The sequence below is a fragment of the Ctenopharyngodon idella genome, chromosome 10, assembly GCF_019924925.1.
Source record: "Ctenopharyngodon idella isolate HZGC_01 chromosome 10, HZGC01, whole genome shotgun sequence".
In the NCBI taxonomy this organism is placed as follows: Eukaryota; Metazoa; Chordata; class Actinopteri; order Cypriniformes; family Xenocyprididae; genus Ctenopharyngodon; species Ctenopharyngodon idella.
This window is the reverse complement of record NC_067229.1, coordinates 29,617,435-29,641,451: the sequence shown is the minus strand read 5'-3', so window position 1 is coordinate 29,641,451 and position 24,017 is coordinate 29,617,435. Positions and strand designations below refer to the sequence as shown.

Sequence of the window (24,017 nt, the reverse complement as noted above, 5' to 3'; positions counted from 1 at the left end):
TCAACAGTGATAATAATAATCAGAACTTTTTCTTGAGCAGCAAATCATCATATTAGAATTATTTCTCACGTGACAGGAGTAAATTACATTTTTCAATTTATTAAAATGTATTTAAAGTTTATTAAATTATTTTAAATTGTAATATTTTTACTGTATTCTTTTTTATTAAATAAATGCAGCCTTGGTGAGCAGAAGAGACTCAAAAATACAGGTACTGTATATCAACAGATATTGGGAAACTGCATGCTTTTTTGCTCCTTTTTTACATTTATATTTCCATTACTGCCATCTAACCATCACTTAGAGTTAATCTTTAGAAACTTAATAATGTATTAACACTGTTAAATGTAATCTTTAGACAATCTGAACATACAAAAGCTTAAAATGGCAATACAGTGTATTTTAATGTTTATTCTAGTGTGACACCTGGACCCATACTTCCATTAGGTCCATTACTCTCAAAAATCCGTCGGTTTATAAACTGACAGATGATTCTGGCCTAATCGACAGCATGCCACAAATAGCGTAAACTTTTGTTAAATCTGGAGATTAAATACAATTTTGAATTTACCTCTACATTCCACAGTATGTGTGTTTTTGCTCTGTGTTTGGTCACGTATTCACCCTTAAAGCTTGTTATAAAGGTGCTTTCTTTCATTCACCTGGTCTGCTGTTCTGGCCAGACACCACCTCCTGTCTTAATCCAGCAGTATGGTGTGTGTTTTAAAACCAGATTGTGGCTGTGTAGTGTCATGGACCTCAGGAGCTGGAGACTGGGTCCCCTTGGGTAAAGGCCAATTTCCCCCAGAGCTCCCTCCTCACTTCCTTACCAGCCCCTGCGCAGGACTATCTGAACAACACTACAAGTTCAAAGAGTCAGTAGTGCACTGCCACAGAGCAGCACAGGTTAATTGGCCCTACAGGCAACAGCACTGCTGCCTTAAGTAAATAAACCTGTGTGTAAAGCTCCATTTTGCACCATATTTTTATAACAAGTTTTCAAATGTTAACCTTTATGACATGCAGGTAAAAGGCTCTTACTGTCCCGGTAAAATGATGCTCATTTTCTATAGACTAATGTGGAGCGTTTTCTGGGAGGTCCCACATGTGAAATTTAATCAAACTGTAGAACTAAATTTGTTATTTTTTCCCTCATATGTGCAAATTTATCTCAAGAGTTGCTCTTGCCCCATACAAGTCAAACGTCATTCTGGATGAAACTCGTACTCTTTGAAGAACAAAAGTAAACTGATGTCAGATTGCAGCCTGAGAGGCAACGCTGAATTTGCTCTGACATTTTCTTGGCTAGGAAGTCAGAATAGAGCAGGTCCAGTTTTGTACCAGTAACAGAGGAATTATAGGATAGGAGCCCTACGGGTATCAGATCAAGGGATATATGACACATACTGAGATTACCAGTGGGGCAAAACAATAACTATACTGATAATAACAAGATTTGTAAGCTATAAAACAATGTCACCTTGAAAATTATTAAATTACAGCAGGGTCGTCGCTAAAATTACCAGGTCCTGGGACCAATTTTTATGGAGTCTTCCTGGTTAATGCTCATCAGTGATGACACCGCTTTACAGTAAGCTTTGATTTGAGATAGAATAAAGCAATAGACCTTATTTTCAGCAGCGCCATCTTTGATTTTTAACGGGAATGAAAGCGAGGCTGTAGACAGGGATAGACATACATCTCTTCAGTGGGTTGTACTGTTATTTAATGTGTTTTTGGATTGTTCTGCTAACACTGTTAACACGTAACACTGCAAAAATATCTTTCCAAGAAATTTCAGTAGACAAAAAACTCCCAGCAATATGAGCTGTGGAAAATTATACGTGATCTAGGAACTTTAATGCAGCTTTTTACAGCAGATGCTATTGACACGGTAAGTCTACGCCAATTCACACCGCACAGACAAACACCAACTAACACGTTTGTAGGGTTTTGTCTGATCAATGTGTTACCCTTGTTGGCGTCTTTTGAAGTTGGTCGGAGTTTGTTTTCACCTGACTGACCATGTTCAGTCAGCGTTTGTTGGTGTCTGTTGGGGCAGTGTGAACATGACAGTTATTTTTCATAAAATTCTAAATCCAACTGCCAACTTGTTTGTTGCCGTTTGTCTGTGCAGTGTGAATTGACCTTTAACCCTCACAGCTTCACTTTCATACTGTCATGGCACTGCTCTTAATAAGGTCTATAAGTCAAGAGAGGTCATCCAATACAGTAATTTTACTGTACATGGAAAGTGTGACAGCGGTGACAGAAATATGACAAAATACACAGGTCCAATAAATATTATTGTATATTATTATATATATAAGTATTAATAATTATTAAAATAACTCTATCCACTTGTTAAGTTGTGACGTAAGGAACGCCGTTTCTGGGTCCAAGCCTCGACTCGTTTCACTTGAGAATGGCATCTCCACGGCCGTTTATGAGCACTATTTATTCGTATTAAACATTTAACATTTTAAAGTTAAACATTTAAAATACAGTCTACACAACAGTCTCCGTGTTCACAGCATCACAGACATTAATATTTTAACAATTTATAAAAAATGAATCACTGTCTGGGATTTTGGTATGGAGATAAAGGTTATGATTATAATTCTTTTGAAGTATTACACCACATCGTGTGTGTATATTAGCACCATTTGTTGTTTTCTTGTGGTATGAGATAGAGAATTCATGGTTGCCACGAAACATATATTAACTTGGTGCATTAATACAGAATTCTACTGATGTTCGATGACAAGTATCTCATCTGTGTATATCAGCTATTTACGGCTTCAGTGACAGATAATCCAATCAGAATAGAGAGTTGGAACTGTCACTTTTATAAATAAAAGTCTTCTCTTTGGTAAATGTAGATTGAAACAGAAGATAGATGCTATTTCTTTAGTCTTTTTTTTTTTAAATATGTGACATTGATTCACTTAGTGGAAAATATTTGACATTTAACTGGACTGCTGTTGCTCATGGCCACATCGTTCCACAGATGGTCTTGTTTCCATGCCATAAGCATTTATATGTGTTCACCCAATAACACAGTGATAGATGTAAGAACTCATCATACAATTATTTAAAACTCCACCCTTATAACCAGAGCTGCAAAAGCAAAAAAACAAAATATTCATCCTGGCAGACAGTTTTTATGCTTAGCCAGCGAAGGCCAAAATATTTCTTCTTGGCCTCACAATTAGGTCAAAATGCATGTCAATCATTACTTTAGTTTGCTAATGCAAGCGTCACTAAATTGTTACTCAAACTAAGGGTTAGTGATTTGATCATTACAAATCATACAACTTAAGTAGAGTTTCAAATTCAAATGTACACTTTTAGTGTAAAAACCACTCGAGAACAGTCTAGCTTGGCCAGTCTGTGATGTTTTTTTTGGCTTGGTATTTTGTCAAAATCCATATTTTCCTCTGAACATATATTTGTAACACTGTTTACTTTACTTAAAGGGATAGTTCACCCAAAAATGAAAATTCTGCCATCATTTACTCACCCTCATGTCCAAACCAAAAGAAGATATTTTGAAGAACATTGTGTTGCAGAATTATTATTCACCATTGACTTTCAATGTATGGTCAAAAAAAGACCAAGACATTTATATCATAATACAGTTGCAAGAAAAAGTATGTGAACCACTTGCAGAATATGTGAAAATGTTAATAATTTTAACAAAATAAGGGAGATAATACAAAATGCATGTTATTTTTTATTTAGTACTGTCCTGAGTAAGATATTTTACATAATCCACAAGACAAAAAAAATAGCTGAATTTATTAAAATAACCCCATTCATAAGTTTGTAAACCATTGATTCTTAATACTGTGTGTCATTACCTGGATGATCCACGACTGTTTTTTTGTTTTGTGATGGTTGTTCATGAGTCCCTTGTTTGTCCTGAGCAGTTAAACTGAGCTCTGTTCTTCAGAAAAATCCTCCAGGTCCTGCAGATTCTTCAGTTTTCCAGCATTTTTTGCATATTTGAACCCTTTACAGCAGTGACTGAACGATTTTGAGATCCATCTTTTCACATGGAGGACAACTGAGGGACTCAAACACAACTTTTAAAAAAGGTTCAAACATTCACTGATGCTTCAGAAGGAAACACGATGCATTAAGAGCCGGGGGGTGAAAACATTTGGAATTTGAAGATCAAGGTAAATTGTATTTAAATTGTATTCCGGGAAACATGCAAGTATCTTCTGTTGCTTCCGAAGGGCAGTACTAAATGAAAAAAAAAAAAATGATATTCAAGCGAAATAAGAAAAATTTGGACCTCTTCATCCTGTTCAAAAGTTTTATTTGTTAAAATTTTGCACATTTTCACAGATTCTGGAAGTGGTTCACATACTTTTGTGTTCTACAGAAGTCATACAAGTTTTTGGAACTATTTTTTTTGCTGAACTATCCCTTTAAGGACTAGCGAGTCAAGCACCATTGTTGTCATTGAGCCAAAAGTGTCTTAACTGCAAAATTCCCTCTAGATATCCAAAGGTGCGGTCCGATCCACAGACTCCCGCAGGAAACGTCGACAGCGGTGACGGTGACCCGGGCGGCTTCGCAGGTCCGCGCAGGGAGGCCGGAGTCTGGAGGCAGGGCCCGGGGGCTCGTGGCAGCGCTAGTTCAGACCTCAACAAAGGAAATGGAGGTCAGTGTTGGTCGACTCTGCCCCGGCGCAGGAAGCACGCTTTGGCAGCGGAAAGAAATACAATACTGGACTTTCACAAAGCAACAGCCCGCACGGGAGTCCACGGTGCTAAAACACTCAAACAAACTAGCTCATTCTCGTCCCTATACTGTCAATATTCCTATTGTTCGCCACAGACTTTGACAGGATCAAATAAATATTTGGGGTAGCGATGTGCACAAACTGCTTGTTGCCTGGCGTAACCTTATCATTCAGTCATCGGGCCACATGTATGCAAGCCAGGGGACACGATGTTATGAAGCGTGAGGTATGACCTGTTCGGAGGCCCCCCAGAACCAGGACCTGCCGCCCGTGTGATATGTTGAAACAACCTATCGATTGTGGTTTTGTCTTGGTGTATGTGGCTAACTGTAGTTTTAACTCCTTGTTGCGTCTGTTTACAGCAAGATCGCATGTTATATGTTTACGTGAGGCTTTCTCCTTGTCTCTGCTTTGGCGTGTTGAGAGGCGCTTTCATGTTTCCACTTAAAATGGCCTCTCACTCGATTGGCTTTGAACTCACATGCAGGTCTAAGTAAAATACACAGGCTGCCACAGTCTGTAGACTAGCGCTCCAGATGTCACTGTGTGTAACAATACATGCATATTGCAGGATAACGCACCACTTGATCCATACCATAAGTATAATGGGCCCTGCTTTTTAATGGGATTAATGTCATGTGTTTGACAGGACAGACTGATTTTACTCATGAAAACATGCAAACTCAAATGGCAGTTGGCAGAATACAAGAAACACACTGAACACCTTGACAGTCTCCAACAAAAAAGGACTGTGACTGTAATAAGGTACTACAACAGTAAGATGCTCATACCATGGTACCATATGATTACCAAATTCATGTAGAATTGGCATGCTATTTACATGGTACTTCAAAAAATAAGTTTTTCCATAATTTTACACTGAACAAAAAATGTACCATAGATTTTCTTTAACATCTTCAATATTAACAGAAATTAACAAAACATTGTTTTGAAATATCATATACATGAATATGGTAATCATTCAGTACCGTGGTATTTATCACTGCATGGCACTATTTAGACATATACCATGGTATTCTTGGAAGTACCTTGAAGTACCATGTAAATTCAGTGCAGTGGTATATGCATCAAAGTACCATCTGATCAGTGTTGCCAAGTCCGCAGTTTTCCCACAGAATTGGGCTACTTTCACACTGTTGCCACGGGTTGTTTTTCATGTCCGTGGGTTGAATCAACCCCAAATAATATTTAGATGATATTTAGCCCCTGGAATGCGAATTTTACCAGGCGAGCCCCACCAAAAACACGAATTTTACCCCCGGAACGTTATTTTTACCGTGGGACCCCCCCTGAAATGCGATTGGGCTAGTTGTGGGCTAGTTTTGAGGAGCAATTGGGTGGGTTTTGTTGTGGAAACCTGGCAACCCTGCATCTGATACCATTACTGTACCATCATACAGCCAGGGTAATTTTTGTGAAGGAATATTATTTTTGTAAGGATAGTGTGCAAAAACAAGTGTTTGTGTGTGGGCCATGATTTATCTAAAACAAGGGCATTAAATTGATAAGTCATGGGAATTAATTCTTAATTTGTGGCTACATCTACTTTCCCCCCACATGTCATGGGGCTCCTTATATCTAAGAAATTGCTCATTATATGTAGTCTGTTTCTAAACTGTTTTTTCTTCAGAGCACAGATTTTACATTGCAGATTGAATGGAAAAGAGTGAGCAGTACATTCTTCAAAATTCTCCTTTCGTGTTTTACAGAAGAAAAAAGAAAGCTGAGTAAATAATGACAGAATTTTTATTTTTAGCTGTACTGTCCCTTTAAGATGCCAATCTTTTAATGGATAGATATTTACATTGTAGAACTTTATTGTGGTTAGAATGATTAAGATATTAAATAGACTGATTAATTAATGTAAAATAAGTGAGTGTAGTTCATGTTAAACAAGTCAGTTCTACTCAGCTTCAGTGTTGGGCTGCTTTTACACTGTTGCCGCGGGTTGATTTTCATGTCCGCGGGTTGAAGTGACCCAAATAACATGATATTTAGCCTCTGGAATGCGAATTTTACAAGGGGAACCCCGCCAAAACGCGGATTTTACCCCTGGAACGCGATTTTGACCGAGGGAGAAACGCGATTGGGCTAGTTTTGGGCATTTGTGTAGCAATTGGGCGGTTTTGTTGTGAAAACAAGTCAACCCTGCCCAGCTTTTACCTCAGTTGACACATTTGTGTTCGCGCACCATCCTTGGACCTCCCGTGGTGATTTAGTAGGCTATCGTTGTTAAAAAGACACTTTCAGATATCTAATATAACTGATGGCCACTTAGCTCTTTGCATTCCAAACGGCATGTGAAGGCTTTTCTTTTCTGTTTTGTAAAGGCTCGTGACAGCTTCGATTGAGCTATCCATTTAGCGACTTTTTTTTTTTTTTTAACATCCAAAACGTGGTGCTACAACCTGGACAAGACAGCACAAGTGCGTACCATCCTGACCACACCTAAGCAACGGCAGAAAACGGTCATATGTTTTTGCGTGTTTATCAGTAGCGAGCTCTCGCAGTTAAAGTTGTTGGCGCGAACAAGCGCGTGTTGAAATTGAAAGGTGTCAGCGCATGAACGCTTGTTTATTTTCTGAATAATGCGATATTGCGCTGGGCTGTTAACGTTTTTGAAAAGTGTCAGTGAGTCACAACTCTTTTGCAAACCGATACTGAAGTATGTGATGACACGCGACGTCTAAACGCATCCCAGCCTTCCTGCAGGTGTCGCCACACTTTTCCAAAAATTAATTGCAGAGCTCAATCCACCGTATGCCTGTGGCAACATAACCGTTTTTACATGGCAACTGCGCTGCGTCCTCTGGAGTGTACGCATGCTTTGAATGCAACAAGACTGGCTGGAGGCTCCATACTTGACTTCATATTGTATATAGATAGATAAACAAATAGCGGAGTGATTGATTGCTCATTAAAAGAGGTTCCAGTGAATGACAGGCCCAGCTGTTGACAGCTGCGAGGGGATGTGGAGGAGGGCAGCAGATGAGGGCATGGGGCTCAGGATTTGAAAAGGAGGAAAACGGGCCCAGCGGTGCAGATCCTCTTAGGCCAGCCCTGTGTGTTTGTGTTGGCTCGTGACCAGCCTCCCATTTCTCCTTCTGAGATACAGCTTTCAGGACTATTTACAGCCCTGGTTCGTGCAAGCACCAAATCCTTTCTCTTTTTTCTCTCTCTCACTCCTTTACCCTCATTTCTTGTCAGAGGGGCAGTGTTATATATGGCATTGTTTGTTGAAACTTCAACCTCGATTCATTGGTTTTGCTCAATGAAGGGAGAATAATCACGGTATCCTCAGGCACGACTTGGCTGATGGTGAACTGAGATGTTCAGGGGATAGGTCATCCAGAAATTAAACTTCTTGTCATCATTTATGCACCCTCATGTCATTGCTGTTTTTTCTAGGTACTTCAAAAAAGAAATATATTTCTGATATTTCTTTTCCAGTTAATTTTTTCACATAACGACAGTTCGTAGTGACGTAGTCACGTCTGTCAGCTTCAAAAAGAAAAAAAGCTAAGAAGAAAGTTGTTCATGTTACTTGTGCACTATATTCCAAGTCTTCTGAAGTCATACATCATTATGTGAGAAATTGACCACACTGAAGTAGATATTTAATGAAAATCTTCCCATCCGCAGCTCTTAAATCTTAATCTCCATTTGGGATTTTCAAAATGATGTACCTGAAACATAAAAGAAATTATTAATATGTCAAAGCAGCTTCTTTTCCATACAACAGAAATGCTTACTGATCAGTAGGTGTCAAGTTCGGCTGCAATGCTGTTGTTATACTTTTATGGTGCTTTAAAGGTATTTTTCTCCATTTGTGTTTGTTTGAAATAGAATATTTTTCAAAACTTTTCTTTTTAGGTATATGGAAAGACATGATGGTGGGTAAATAATGACATAATTTTTATTTTTAGATGCGTTAACCTTGCCATACTCTCAAGAGTGTCCTGTGGACTGTCTTTCCATCAACTCCTTTGCTTTTCTTTTTCTTTTAGAGATGGAGTTACATCATAGACACATGCAGGCTCTATAGCCAATGCATGCAATCATCAAACAAACCTCATCAGTTTTTTTATTTAAACTATTCACTGTCTTTTTTTTCCATGCCGACACATTCCTGTAGGGTTATTTAGTTGATTTCTCCAAACATCTTGGCACCATCTTATATATATTTGTTGCTCCCAAGCAAACATATACAGCAAGATCTCATGTCAGCTCACTGGTTGGCACTGCACTGAATGCTCCCTGAAAGCAGTTGCTCATTTCCCATACGTATCTGCCTACATGTCATTTTAATGCATTTGTGTATGTGGTTTCAGGGCTTTTGGAGAGAGCGGTGAAGGGGAGGAGGTGCAGGATGGAGACATTCTTCTTCTGTGCGCTCATCTAAACAGATTGAGTTAAAAGCTGTGCTGAGCGGCGCGGCCGAGCTCCTTTGGTGGTACGTATCTGACTCTGCTCGGAGCTGGGCTTGAGTTTCCTATGGATGTCAAGGTGTGTTAAGCTTTCCCTGCAACTCGAGTTTCTTGGGTCGTGGTGGGCCATCAGTCACTGTGGACCACCTCCCACTCCAACCCTGGATCTGATCCACACGCTGCTGAGCTCTGGGAGTCCCAAACCTTTCACCTTCTATTGTCCATTTTCATGACTCTCTTTATGTAATGTTTCAATAGCTGACCATGGTTCCAATCCATCTCTCCACCTACAAATATGTATGTGTCAAACTGATTCATGTAAGATATATGGACATGGTTTTAGCTTTCTTGCAATTACACTCTTAAAAATACAGGATTCCATGTTGCGCTCATGGGGATTGGGGACTTGGGGATACTTTCCTGTCATTTCTTTACTGTCCTGTTAAATAAATAAATAAAATTTAAATAAAAATTACATTGTTTAATTAATTTTAAATGTTCGTATTTATAAATTACTTTAAACAAATGTTTCTGAATAGTTAGAACCTTAACAAGCATACCATTTATTTCTAAAGAAATAAGTTAAAATGATTTAAAATAAACAAACAAATATATAAAAAGTTTCACCTTGATGAAAACAGCAAAATAATAAATTAATTAATAAACCACACTTATTGAAAGAAACAAGCATAGTTGGTGGGCTGCATCCTACCCATCCAAAGTTCCTTGGTTAATGTTTCACCAGATTGGTCCACCAAATAGACCAGAACCAAACCAGACCGTAATAAAGTTCTTCACTGAAATTCTTCCCCACTGCTACAGGTCTTGAATTCTTTAATAAACTTAAGATGCTCCAAAACCCATGAAGAACCTTTATTTTTAACCTTTTCTCCTTTTCTTTTTTGTACTTTCCAATAACTTCCAGGTTTTACTGAATCATACGGTCTTGACCACCACGTCACTCAGGGCTTCTGTGGAGTTTTCCAGCTGTATTGGCTCTGCGACATTATTTAGTGGTTCTTTCATTCAGCAGAACCCCCGTGTTTCCGTGTGCTGCCTGGACGTCCAAGTAAAGCCACGAGTCAAAAGAGGTGTGTTTGTTCCAGGTAACCACAGGATAGTGTGGGTCGGAAGAATCCTGTTTACTGCTGAAAGCCGCACTGCTGCAGCTGCTCACTGGGAACAAGTGGCAAATCCAGGGAAGCGCTTACTCACTGGTTGGACGACACAATAGTCTTGGCGCTTGACATAAGAATGCGAAAGGATCTTGATTCTCCAGCGCATTGTCTGGAGAGACCTCTGCACACTGTAATGAAGTATGAATTCCTCTGTTTATGATGGATTCACTCAGCCATCCTGGAAATCAAAAGAAGGATATGAGGATCAGTTCATGCTCGCGCTGAGTGTCGGTGTGTTAAAGGTTCAGATTATATTTACACTGCAGACCTCATTCAGTGACAGGAAGGCTGGAAGTGTTTAGCTGGTAGAAGGATCCTGAATCCAATTCAGTTTTGTCACTCAATGCAAAGGTCAGTGCTTTTGACATGATTACAACCATATTCATCATGACATCATTCTTGTTTACCATGACCTTCCTGCCCTTTCCACTTCCACCAGCTATTTAGATTAACGCCGAATGACAACAGATCTTATAGCGATCTTTGCCGTAACAACTAACAGAACTTGACTTGCAAATGGTGGTCGACCCACATGGGCTTTTCATAGACATAATTGCTGAAACTAAATGAAGACTTGTTTGACACAAATTCATTCAAGAAAAAAAATCGTCAGACTTCTAAATTCATATATTCATCATAAATTAAAAACAAACCTCACCAGCTACCATTAGGGGTAGGGATGTTCAGAAATTATCAGTTGGCTCCCTTTTAATTCACGAGTATGAATTTGAATTGGCCAGGAATTTGACAACGTGAATTTACCTATTTCTTCTTTGTCTTGAAAAACTTTTCTAGTTCAAAATTACACTCATATGAATGACTTTCATTTCATTTTAATTCTGTTTTCTTACAGGATCGTCACTAACGAATGGTGGGACTACTTCTTGGGGACGAACGCGCCCCCTCCTCTCACCCCAAACACCCAGTCTAATGGAGAATAAGGGGCCCGATAGCAAAATAAATTCCCAGCTAGACCTTGAATTCAAATGGCAATTCTGCTTCCTGTTTGCTACTTCTATATGATTCTGAATGGTTTACAGCCCTGGTAAGTGTAGTTTGATGGTTCATGGTGCATGATTAAACATGCTCATTTAAAATGATTAAATGTCTTAAATTAACATGTTAAATTGTCAGCCTTGGTCTATATGATGTTTTATTAACAAAGTTCAGGAGGAGCACGTTCAGATAATTAACCTAATTAACATGGGAGGGGCACATTCAGTCAATCAACTCAATTATCGAGATAAGATGTATACTGTATATACAACAGACTTACCTCTGTTCTATGACAGTTTTCCAGCATCCCTCCACCACCCCATCTTCTAACTATTCCTATCCCAACCTGGGATGGGGGAGTACTCTGGGTTCGTGTCAAATTCCGAACTCCGAGCCCTCACCTTGGACAGCACGCCAAATTCGCATAACCTTTACTCTATTTAATTATATGTAAGTGTGAACTTGTGACACACTTATTTTACAATAAGTCATTAGAGTCTAGTTATTATTGTAGTAAAGCTATAGTAATGAAGAAAGAACACGTGTATTAATAAAGTGCCTATATGTAGAACCTGTGTTATCGGTGACACCGTTAAGTGAACTGCAGCCAACTTATTGCTTGTGCTTGCACTCGTGCACACATAACATACAAGAGATTGAACGTAATTAAATGATCTGATATAATCACGGCAAAGTTGTTTTTCGTTCTTCTTCACTTAGAAGTAAAAAAATTGGAAATCCTTTGCAGCGATATACTTTTAACAAACATCCTAATGCCGTCCATGCTGCTGAGAGCTACGTTTAGATGAATATGTAAATATGTGCTGTGCACTTTCCTCTCAATTACAAAATAAACACACAACAAAAATGACAGTGGTGAGAAAGCAGCAGTTAAGAAAGCATCTGATCATAGCGATGTGGATATGTTTGCACAAGCTCTGCAAGTCACCGGCATCATGTCGACAGATGACATAATTAAAATTACACTGTTATGATAGTTTGATTATAAAGTATATCTGAGACTATAGACTATTTAGAGCTATGTCAGACTATAGTTTGAATTAATCCATTTTCTTTGCATGGCACCTTGACATTACAGTACAGAATGGCTCTTATGGCATTATCTTGAACATCAGCATTCGTTTCATGTGTCATTGAACGGAAGAGAGACTCTTGGGAGCGTGTGATTTCCCGGCAAAAAAAAAGGCCCAAGTGATTCACATAAAAATCAGTCTACATGCTTTCATAGACAACCTAGGAAGTCAGGGAAGGTCTTGTTTTTTAAGTTTCATTACAAGCTGTTTAAGCGGTTAATACATTAAGATTCTTACTTATAGCCCCTTTAAAAAAATAATATTTTTAATTATATTTAATATTTTATAGTTGTAGTTTCTAACAAATGCTAATTGTCCTAGTTTTGTCTAGTGGGTTTAGTTTGGCATTTTCAATTTGGTGCATCACTATGAGGTGTCCGTGTGACTTCTATTAATTAGCCAATTCAATCAATGACTAAATAATCTGCTGTCAGACACTTCTGAGGTGAGATTAGTTAACCAATTTGTGGACATGAGCGGCACAGACAGTAGCTGAGGTTTGAAGCAGAACCGCACCTTGAAAGCGAGTCCCTGGTTCATGCCAGGCAACTGCGTGGTTCGGGTGTTTTGTGTGAACATTGATGTGATGTGATGTGAATGAGAGATGAAGTCCAGTCCACCCGTCCAACTTCCTGAACACAAATAAGCACCTCACTTCCACGTTTGCCTTGCCTGTTAGTGTCCAGCAGTACACAACCCAATTACAACCACTATGGCTTTAATTGTGTATGCGGTGAGTTTGCGAATAGTAAGTAAAATAACTTTTTGCAAAGAAAAATAAACGACGGGGGATTTTTCCTGGGAGGAAACCTTTAGTTTACTATATGACATGTTTCTTAATAGTGCTAAAGTGTTCTGTGTTCTTTAAATAAACAATGGGGAGTTTTGCATAGAGGGGCATGAAAGAATGCAGGATTTCACTGCTCCTCGCACACATGTCAGCAATTTGGCTGCCTTGTGTATTTTGGATGTTAAAAAAAAGCAGCATTTCAAAGTAAACGAAAGAGGGAGAGTCTTATCCGCCTGGCAGCTGCGCTCAGTACTAAATTGCTTTCAGCTGATACTCTGCAGCTCAAACTTGCTTGGGTAATGTCAAGTGATGCATTGCAATACTGAGAAAACAACACAGACAAAAATAAATAAGGGGAGAGAAAATGTTGGAAAGTTCCTATATGCTTATCCTTGGCCTTCACCTCTGAGACCCCTGTTCTGCATTGTCCATCTAGGCCTGAGACAAGAAGTAGACGAAAAGACAACCTTAGACCAGGACAGGAGTACAGATTGTGAATTAAAATTGTAAATTAATAATTACCGTTCAAAAGTTTGGAATAATAATTTTTTTTTTTTTTTGCTTAGCAAGGTTGTATTTATTTGAACAAAAATACTGTAAAAACAGCAATATTTGACCTATAGTGACCTATTATTATAGTATAAAATTATTTTTTCTATTTAAATATATTTTAATTGTAATTTATTTCTGTGATCAAAGCTGAATTTTTAGCATCATTACTCCAGTCTTCAGTGTCACATGATCCTTCAGAAGTCATTCTAATATGCTGATTTGATGCTCAATTATTGTCAGTTATTGAGTCATTATTGGTGCTCGATTATTAAAAATGCTTTTTAATTGTAAAAATCTTTTGTAACATCATATTGTCTTTACTGTCATAGTTTAATAATTTAATGCATCCTTCCTGAATCAAATAATAAACCTTACTTACCCCAAACTTTTGATGGTTTACTCAAAAAAAAAAAAGGCAGTACAGAGGGAAAGAGGGAAATGATGTAGAAGCACCTAACCCTGGTTGTAGGCCTAAACTTGACATCAACTGTAAACTTGTCCCTCAAATCTGATTGGTTAATTGGAATGTGGTTCCAGGATCAACTAAGATGTTGATCCAGAAAAATGTTGTACTTAGTGAAATCACGTTCACCATGACCTGATAAACCTCAGTGGACCACTCTGATGCAAGCCAGGCTTACTATAAAATTATACCACAGACTTTAATTGTCTTGAAGTGGGCCCCCTTAATGTAGGTCTATGGGATTCTTTTCCCTGTTTTATCATCCACCAGGTGATAATCTTAAGTGGTGATGTTCATTGCATAAGTCACCCCTGTCCATAACCAGTAGGCCCATATTACTTCATCATGAGCTCTTCAGTGCTCTAAAATTAAGCTCTTTTGTAATTAGTAATTGTTTTTGCATAATTACAAAGTGGACTACATGCTTTCTTTAAGCTCTGATCCACCCACAAAAGACCTTGAAATGTATCCTTTGGAGTGAAGCCACCCACCATGCAACATGCTATTGGAAAATCGTTGAATCAACTTAGTTTCTCCTTCAAAACAGGCAAGCATTGGTTAGGAATATGGATTCGGCAAATTTGCACCCTCATTGTTCTACTAACTTGTAGTCTGACTATGGTCTGACACAGAGTGCAAAGTCGTTCCCAGTATGCTGTTGTTTATACTGTCAGAGCCGAGGAATCTGGAAGCATTTGGTGGGTTAGCTCGCTGGGAGCTATCAGACGATTTCTTTTTAAACTATTTTGATATCAGCTCTGTGGAGAGTTGACTTGCGCCTGAGAAACGAGACCTTCTGGGCTCTAAGGCCTGGCTGCACTGCAAGAATAAACACAACAACAGGATGAAACCACAGCCTGCCGAGGACTTTCAAGAGTTGGAACACGTCACACAGCTGTTGAGTAGTTTCATCATCCATCATTTTGGGTACTACGTACCGGATTGGTGGATGGGGATGGCACTGTGTTTGTGGTGATATCTTGGTTTCAATTATCCAAGCCATAAAGGTCAACGGCAATCAGGATATTGGAAGCCCCTCTGGCCTATATGGCAATTACGACTGCTTAAATTCGAACTCTGCCACACGCTCAGACATGTAGCCGTTCTAAAACGACAACGACCTTCACAGCAAGTCTGTTCCTTGTGACCTATTACCCAAATGTGTTTATTCTAGGAGCTGCCATTACCCTGGCCACGATCCCACTTCAGAGCTAATGGCTGAAATTCCCTGCATAAGTTTTTGTGAAATAATTGATCACATGTGAGTGTGCCGGTGCGTGTTTCCTCCATTTTGAAGGTGATATCATGCGGTCAGAGTTTTCCTGTGATACTGTGATTGCTTCCCTTCGCCGTGGCCAGGGCAGCGAGATGGAGGCATTACGCCACTGCACTGGAGTGCTCTTATCAAAGTGTGCCGTTATCACTATCTCAAACTGCCCTGGACTGTGGCCACATGGACTCAGCAAGTATGCACTGTCTGCCATCAACATTACGTGGCAAGGAAATTTGACTACAATTATGCTTGAAGGCCTGCAAGATGTTTTCAAGACAAAAATCAAGGGGGAAATTTCGACTAGGTTTTGCAAGGGACGTCCAGCTGTTGCTCTTGTGCACGTGTTGGCTCTTTCAAATGAACACAGTGTTGCTTTATACAAGTAAACTTTCCTCCAAGCCAAAGAAATCATAATTTGATAAATACCTATGAGGACTTCAAAGGGTTTGCTTCAGAAGGAATAACTTCTTTGGTCGAACCGGCAAGTCAAGTTTCTGGCTCTTATGCTGTCCCACTATATTCACTCAGTACTCTGTCCAAACAGTTATTTGAATCCAATTTTTTCGTCCATCTTCATTTGTTCATCTTGCAGGGAATGTTTTGTATACATCTAGTAAAACCACGGAGTACTACAACACAATTTTGACTCCTCTCCAACACTGAGTGAAGGACCTTCTGCATTAATCTAACTGCTTTATTTTTCGTATTTTGACAAATTTGTGTTTCCAGGAAGTGGCTGAGGTCAGCGCAGCATCTGTTGCTACTTATGTCCAAGATGCATGCGTTGCTTTGTGTTGGTTGCCAGGGAAACCATGTCTGCACAATCATCTCTGAATGGTCACATCTTCAAAGACCCCATGAGACTGTCAAGCCGGATGATTCTGACCAAACTGCAATACTAAGGGTATGTTAATGTAACTGTCCAGTTTGCATATTTACTAATAAAGGGAAAAAATTAATTCAAAACCTGTGTGTATTATTTTCTATTGCAGAACTCAAAAGAAAAAGTTTGGAATGAGTGTTGTTTTGGACCCCACTGATTTTCATTGTATGTAAAAGAGACACTCAAGCATTCTTCAAAGTATCTCTTTTTGTGCTCCACGGATGAAGGAAAGTCGTTGTTTGGAACAACGTGAGGCTGAATAAATGGTGATTGAATTTTCATTTTATGGTAAAATGTCCCTTCCTTAGAAATCTTGTTTTCCCAAAAATGGGTAAAAACACATCATGAATGAAAAAAGAAAACATGTCATAAAATTATGAAATAGGAATTCCAAGATGACAGACATTAAAAAAAGTGCCTGTGGATGATCTGTACTACTTCAAAATGTCAAAAAAATTTTTCAGGCTCTAGACAAACATTTAAACATGTTTTCTTGTGAGAAACCCCTGTGAGAAATAAATACATGATTTTTTTTTAAAAATTTGATGTTAAGGTAAGCATTGCTTTTTTGCTTGTATATATACATATATATCCAATCCCACTTATACTGAAGTAGAGACCCTAAGTATTCACATGTCCTGGTTGTATTAACCATTTTTTATAGAGGATCATTTTGTCAAATGGCTCTATCGACAGGCTAATGAATTCGAGATCTGTGCTTGACAACACTGGCTCACTCAGCTGATGCCTCACTTAGCTTATTAATTTACTTTTTGGCAGGATCCACAAGCTGTGCTTTCGTCTTTCCACTCTTGAACTGAAATGTATGCACTTCCACACAGGAAACCCTTCTGGGCTTTGCCAATACTGTCACCAAGGGAACATCTCCAAAACCAATTTATCAGTTTTGGCAGCTAGGTTTGTCTCAAGGATGTACATCTGTGGTTTCCTACTGGCACAGTCCCTTCTGTATCCTGATGAAGGCCAATGAACTAATGAATCAATTTTACAGGCATTCCATTGATTAGTACAGCTCAATTGAAAGATGCTTTTGGATCAACCCACAAAATCTGATCTGGGTTCTTCTCTGGAAGGAGAACCCACATTCAGGAAGATGCTAACATTAGGTTTGCATACTAGGGGCGGACATTTAGCAATGTGTTGTGCTAACAGGGCATTCTCCTTGTTGTGAGAGGACCACCCCTATACTAGTTTCCCCCAAAACTCAACCAGATGTGTAATGAGCTTCGCTGTGCTAGTAGTAGTAATTATTTTCACCTGTCCTATAATGTCTCCCGTGTAGATGCTAATATGTGCAGCCCCACCGCGGCCCTCTTTTGCTCCTCAGAGACCTCACGAACCTCGCAAACTTCGCCCTCATTTCCGTGTGGTCATTGGCCCAGAGGTACACCTCTTTTGTAGACAAGCTGAGAAAAATCTGTCACCATTGTGAGCTCAGTCCTGCCAAGTGCCTACATCAGATTCTTTTTTCTGACTCTCCCCCAAAATCAGTTTTTTTAATCTGGAGTGCTATTTTCCATCTCTGTTCGACAACATGAGGATTTAATTTACCCTTCCCTTCTAAGCCCCCATCTCGCTCATTTTTACCTTACAGCTGTTGTTTTGGATTAGCGAAATAGCTGCTGTCAAATAGGACAATCTTTCTCCAGCGCCACCCACTAAGCCACTGGAATTGACAGGCAAATGTCAAGACACGTCAAGGGTTCCTGCAGTGACCGTGGATGACAGTGTCCTATTCATTGCCAGGTAGCGGATCGAAGCTGGCGTGCTGTTCACACCTTCCTGTGGTTTGTTACACACTGTGAGGAATGTCATAAATTCTGTGCTTTCTTCCTCACCTCTTGTACCTCTGTGCACACGCTTTGTTTTCCTGTCCTGTACAGAGAGACTGAGGATAACAACTGAGTTTCGACAGCTTTAGTTCTTTTGTCATTGACGTACAAGTCTACAATTGTGATATTCATAGCAATGTTTTTTTTTTTTTCCCAAAAAGCATTCAAGATATTGGGGCAAAAACAAGGAATTAATGTCCATTTCAAGATAAAGTTAGTAAGAATTCTGTGCCACTAATGTTATTAATATGTTATATGTGTAATAGCAAAAATTTCTTCTGCTGCCTTCAAATCCCATAGGAATTCGTTATTACGACAATTCATGAATTCAGATCAGAAACAAAACACAGAAACTTGTGAACAGTAAACCCAAATGACTGAATTTAAAATATAGACCAGTCTTTCCACCATTTTTCCAACATCACTCGCAACTTCTGTATCATTTAGAATTCCAAGTTTCCTACTTGTAAATATGTCTTCGTTGAGCCATTCGTAAATTATATTTTTCCAACACCACATGAAGGGCACATAATACCAAACAGGTTTCCTTAATACTCCCTCCATCTTCCATTGGCCAGAAAAACTGCTGGCCTCACCCCAGACTGACGCCATTGGTTGAACCACTGTTGCTATGCTGATGTTCAACCAAACCAAGCAATGTTTTGAAAGTGAGTCATGAGCTGCATCCCAATTCAGAGGCTGCATCCTCCGAAGGCTGGCGCAATGAGGGCTGTCCCAATTCAAAGGCTCCTTTAAACGCAGCCTACAAATTGTGTCCTTCGTTTCCTGGGCTGTGAAGGATAAAACAAGTGGATCCTTCGCAGCTTAGTCTATCCAAAGATTCAATAATTTTTTGAAAGAAAATGCAGAAATTTTTAAAATTTTAAAAGTTAGTATTGGGTTTCAACTTAAGCCGTGTTTCCACTGCAGGAACTTTCCCCAGGAACTAGGAACTTAAAGGCGGTAGCTACTCTGTGTGTTTTGACTGCAGGAACCAGGGTCTAAATGAAGTTCCAGGTAAAAAATTCCCCCTCTGAAAGTCCCTGACAAAACCTGCCCAATTGCTTCTGAAAACTAGCTCAATCGCATTTCAGGGGGGTTCCATAGTAAAAAATGCCTTCCGGGGGGTAAAATTCCAGTTTTTGGCGAGGCTCCCCTGGTAAAATTCGCATTCCAGGGGCTAAATATCACATTATTTTGGGTTGATTCAACCCGCGGACATGAAAAACAACCTGCGGCAACAGTGTAAAAGTAGCCCAAGTCTGCGGTTTTCCCGCGGACTTGGCAACAGTGCTAGGTAGTACTTTTTCAACTTTTGGAACTTTGACTCCACGCAGCATTTTATTTCAACCATCGTTTTTTTTTAAATGTTGCGGTGCGTGCAGTAAGAGTTGTTTGCTATTAGAATCAACAATGGAGTTTAAAAAATATGGCCAATGGACTGAAGATGAGATTCAGGCTTTATTAAGCTTATATGCAGAGGACGAAATCAAGCGGGAACTGGAAAGTCGCGTGTAGCCCTACATCACCGGACTATCTTCACGGTACTTTAGACTGCTATGGAAATGCAGCTAGCAATAGGTCTGGGGGAAAAAATTTCCTGGGACAAATTGTTCCAGGTAATTTTGGTGGAAACACGGCTTTACTCAAATATCAAATGACACAAATGTACAAAAAAAAGCTTTTCAAATGTTGACACATCTTACTAAGATAGTTTATATAATTTGATAGTTTATATTCTTTATTTTCAGAGAGTTGAATATAACTTTCAAAAAAATCCAGTACAAGCATTACTGTCACTCATCAACGGCAGCTATCACAGTTATAGGCGACAAGAGCAATCCTCTGTAGGCTAGACCGTCCCATTTAACAAGGATCAGTTTGACCTTCGCGGACTTTGAAGGATGCAGCCTCTGAATTGGGACATGGATACACTTTTGGGTGGGGCTCAACCTACAAATGTCTTACTATAGTTATCTTTGGGATAGGAAAAAGGTATTTTAAAATAAAAAATTAAACAATGTTTAATGATGTAATTAAACAACTTTAACATAATTTATTTTTTGCTATTACCAAAGTGAGATCATTACATTACAACCAGCAGCTTGATGGCAAAGTAATAGTTTTCATTAAACATGATGTCTGTTTCACATGTGCAAAACTGCAAACAGTATGCACATTTACCACATTTTCAAACTAAAATAAACACGTGCACAAATATTGGAGCTTTAATCAATGAAATACTGAGTTTAATGATGTTTCTGTTGACCAGCTTCTCTTTTTTTAATCTGTTGCAGATTACATGAACGTACAGTTGGAAGACGTCGCAGATGAGTGGACATTGGAGCTAATTATTTTCAGCATAGCTACTGCAGACATTACTGGTTGATGGTTGATATCCAGTATGTTTGCTTATTCTTCATGGTGACCCTAATACAACAGAGTGACATTGAACAAAGCATGATGAATGGCCCCTGCTGATGGCTTCCAGAGTAGAGCTGTGATTGGATCAAGAGTTTAGTCAGGTGTTAAAGGGATTCTTCACCTAAAAGTGAGAACTCTGTCATCTTTTACTCACCGTTACGTTGTTCCAAATGCAAAAGAAAATTTTTAAGAATGTTTCAGCTGTTTTGTTCATATTATGAAAGTCAGTGGGACCCAAAGCTCCAAGGATATAAAAATAGTATGGAAATAATCCATATAGCTCAACTGTATATTGTCAATCATCTGAAGTGATAGAATAATTTTGAATAAAAATAGCCCAAAATGTAAGCCTTTATTCACTCTCAAATCATATCAAAACATGCAACAAAACAATGTACACAAAGCCTACATAAAATATGACTACAAACATTCAATGCCAATTAATGGTTCTCACACATTGTGACATTTGAGGTTTGTGTTGCCATACTTTATGTAGTGTGTGTATGCTTGTGTTGATTAGTGTTTTAAATGATCATTGACAAGTTTAGGCTATATGACTTGAAGCAGCAAATCATTTTACCTATTTTTGGAGTTTGACATTTGGTCATTATGTTCTTTGCATGAAACTTTTTCCTTTAGTTTTACAACGAATTAAGAAAGTCAAACAGGTTTGGAATGACATGAGGGTGATTAAATGCTACTCTTTTTGTTATCATATTTGCTGTTGCTCTTGCAAACATCTGCAGATCTTCCCTCCTGTCCGCTTTCTTCTGCTGCCCCTGTGGCCCCTGGATGGAGTGAAGACGTAGCCAGGCCTCATTTGTGTGCAGGTTTCCTTTGAGAGACAATAGGGGGGCAGCGTAGGGACGTTCCAGGGCTGAGGGGGCAGATTTATTGCAAAGGAAACAGAAACGGGTGTCAGAGAGAACAATAGGGGATTCACACAGCAGTGTTGTCCCTAGGACAGACGCTTACTTTTAACCAGGACTCTTTCCCCTCAGCCAGGAACTCCCTTCCTACAGAGTGGCTAGAAAAGCGAGCTTCCCCATTCAGAGAGAGCAGGAGGGACCCAGAGAAAAGAGAGATCAACATCTGACAGGGGGTCTGCCGCAGACCTGACAGCACACGCCTGTAGGTCATCACATACTGATATATGGGTTCACCAGCCCCCACGTGGAGACAGTGGAGTTCCTGTCTATACTGGCCTGCTGCCTATTTCTTGATATTGAGATGCACCGCCCATCTCAGGCACTGCAATCTCAAGAGCGCCCCTGCTGTCAGATGTCAGAACTGACTGGCACACACAAAGACTACATGTCCCCAAAAAAGTAAGCAATTCTCAAAAATGTATTTCGTCACTGCATTAGATAATGAAATATCAAACCAGGTAGGTTTTATTTTTGGATAGTCTAAATACACTTTTCAAGTAAAACATTTCACAAAAAAAAAAAAAAAGAGTTTTAAATGATAAAACAACAAAATGAAGACAAAAAGTGTGTGGACTTTTTTTCAAAGGTTGGCAGAATATGTTATTAGCTCATGCAGTGTGGTTACTCTTGATAGGACACCTGAACTGACGTCCACTAAAACTCACTGCAACACTGGTTAAAAGTAACATCAAAAAGTGAAGCTCTAGCATCATTTGTTTGTAGATAGCACTTGGTTTGATAGTTTACTATGATAGTAATACATTTAGGCCTGGTTTCACAGACAGGGCTTAGATTAAGCCAGGATTATGCCGTAGTTCAATTAGGACATTTAAGTCGTTTTTTATAAACATTACTTAGAAAAACTTTACAGGTGTGCATCTTGAATGACTTTTCAACAGTATAGTGATGGGCTGATTTCAAAACACTGCTTCGGAGCTTTACGAATCGAATGATTCGGATCTCCTATCAAATGGCTAAACTGCTGAAATCACGTGACTTTGGTGCTCCGAATAACTGATTTGATTCTTAAAGCTCCGAAGCAGTGTTTTGAAATCGGCCCATCACAATATTGTTGAAAAGTCGTTATTTTGGTTTTTTGGCGCACAAAAAGTATTCTCGTTGCTTTATAATATTAAGGTAGAACTACTGAAATCACATGAACTGTTTTAAATATGTTTTTAGTACCTTTATGGGTCTTGAAGAGGAAGTACCATTGCTGTGAATGCAGGCCTCACTGAGCCATCGGATTTAATCAGAATATCTTAATTTGTGTTCCGAAGATGAACGAAGGCCTTACGGGTGTGGAATGAAAAGAGGGTGAGTAATAAATGACCTTATTTTCATTTTTGGGTGAACTAACCCTTTAAACCTTGTCTGTGAAGCCAGGGGTTAAAGTGTTATTTAAATGTACAAATTATGTAGTTCTGCTTTTAATTTCAGTGCATTTAAAACTTACAATACAGGTTCCATTTGTTAACATTATAGTTAACTACATTAGTTAACATGAACTAACAATGAAAAATAATTCTAAAACATTTATTAATCTTAGCTAATGTTAATTTCAACATTAATACATTATTAAAATCAAAAGTTGTATCTGTTAACATTAGGCCTATTTCATGGACCCGAGCTGATATGTACTAACAGTGAACAGCTATTTTAATAATGTCAACAAAGATTAATAATACTGTAGCAATAGCAAATGTATTGCTCGTTGTTAATTTTAGTTAATGCATTAGCTATCGTTCACCAATGGGACCATATTGTAATGTGTTACCCTTAGGTTTATTCCATTAATGTAGAAAGATGCGCACTAGTATTAGTAGCTATTGCTTACTCAAGCATGTAACTTTACATGCACCTGCATGCAGAAACCACCCAGAACTCCCTAGTAACCGCATAGCAATCCGCTAAAAATTCTTAGCAACACCCTAGCAACCCTCCCTTTGCGACAATTCAGAAAATGTAACATTTAATTCAGAAAATTTCTTTTAAAAAATGTCAGTGCTAAAATTGTCTAAAAGTTCTTCCTAATTTTAGCCTATTTCTATAGAATTTTATACATTAAGGATATGATAGTAAGATGTGTAGACATGTTTTTGAAGGTGAGGGGGTCCCCTAGGGCAAGAAGCATAAAGTCATAAACACTCAAGTCCATCCATCACACAAACTGCAGGGATTACCATAGACAAATATTCTGTAGCCTACTATAGCTTTCTATCTGACATTTTTCATATTCCCATTATGACGGAGAGGTAATTGTTGTTCTCCACGCGAGACAAGCGGCTTCTAACGAGCACGCGCCCGCCGAGGGAAAAAGGTGATATAAATGCATAAGATTATGTTGTTTCATTAAGTTCGTCTCCCTTCTCTTTCAC

At 38.9% G+C, this 24,017-nt stretch overlaps 1 long non-coding RNA gene across 1 annotated transcript; it reads left to right on the top strand.

Annotated features, from left to right (window-relative positions):
* Positions 1-220: 220 nt before the first annotated feature.
* LOC127521431 (uncharacterized) lies at positions 221-22,346 on the top strand. The gene is made up of 5 exons (XR_007932358.1): positions 221-4,675; positions 9,109-9,230; positions 10,130-16,454; positions 16,543-16,699; positions 20,584-22,346. It is a non-coding gene; the product is annotated as an uncharacterized LOC127521431 (long non-coding RNA).
* The last annotated feature ends 1,671 nt before the right edge of the window (positions 22,347-24,017 follow it).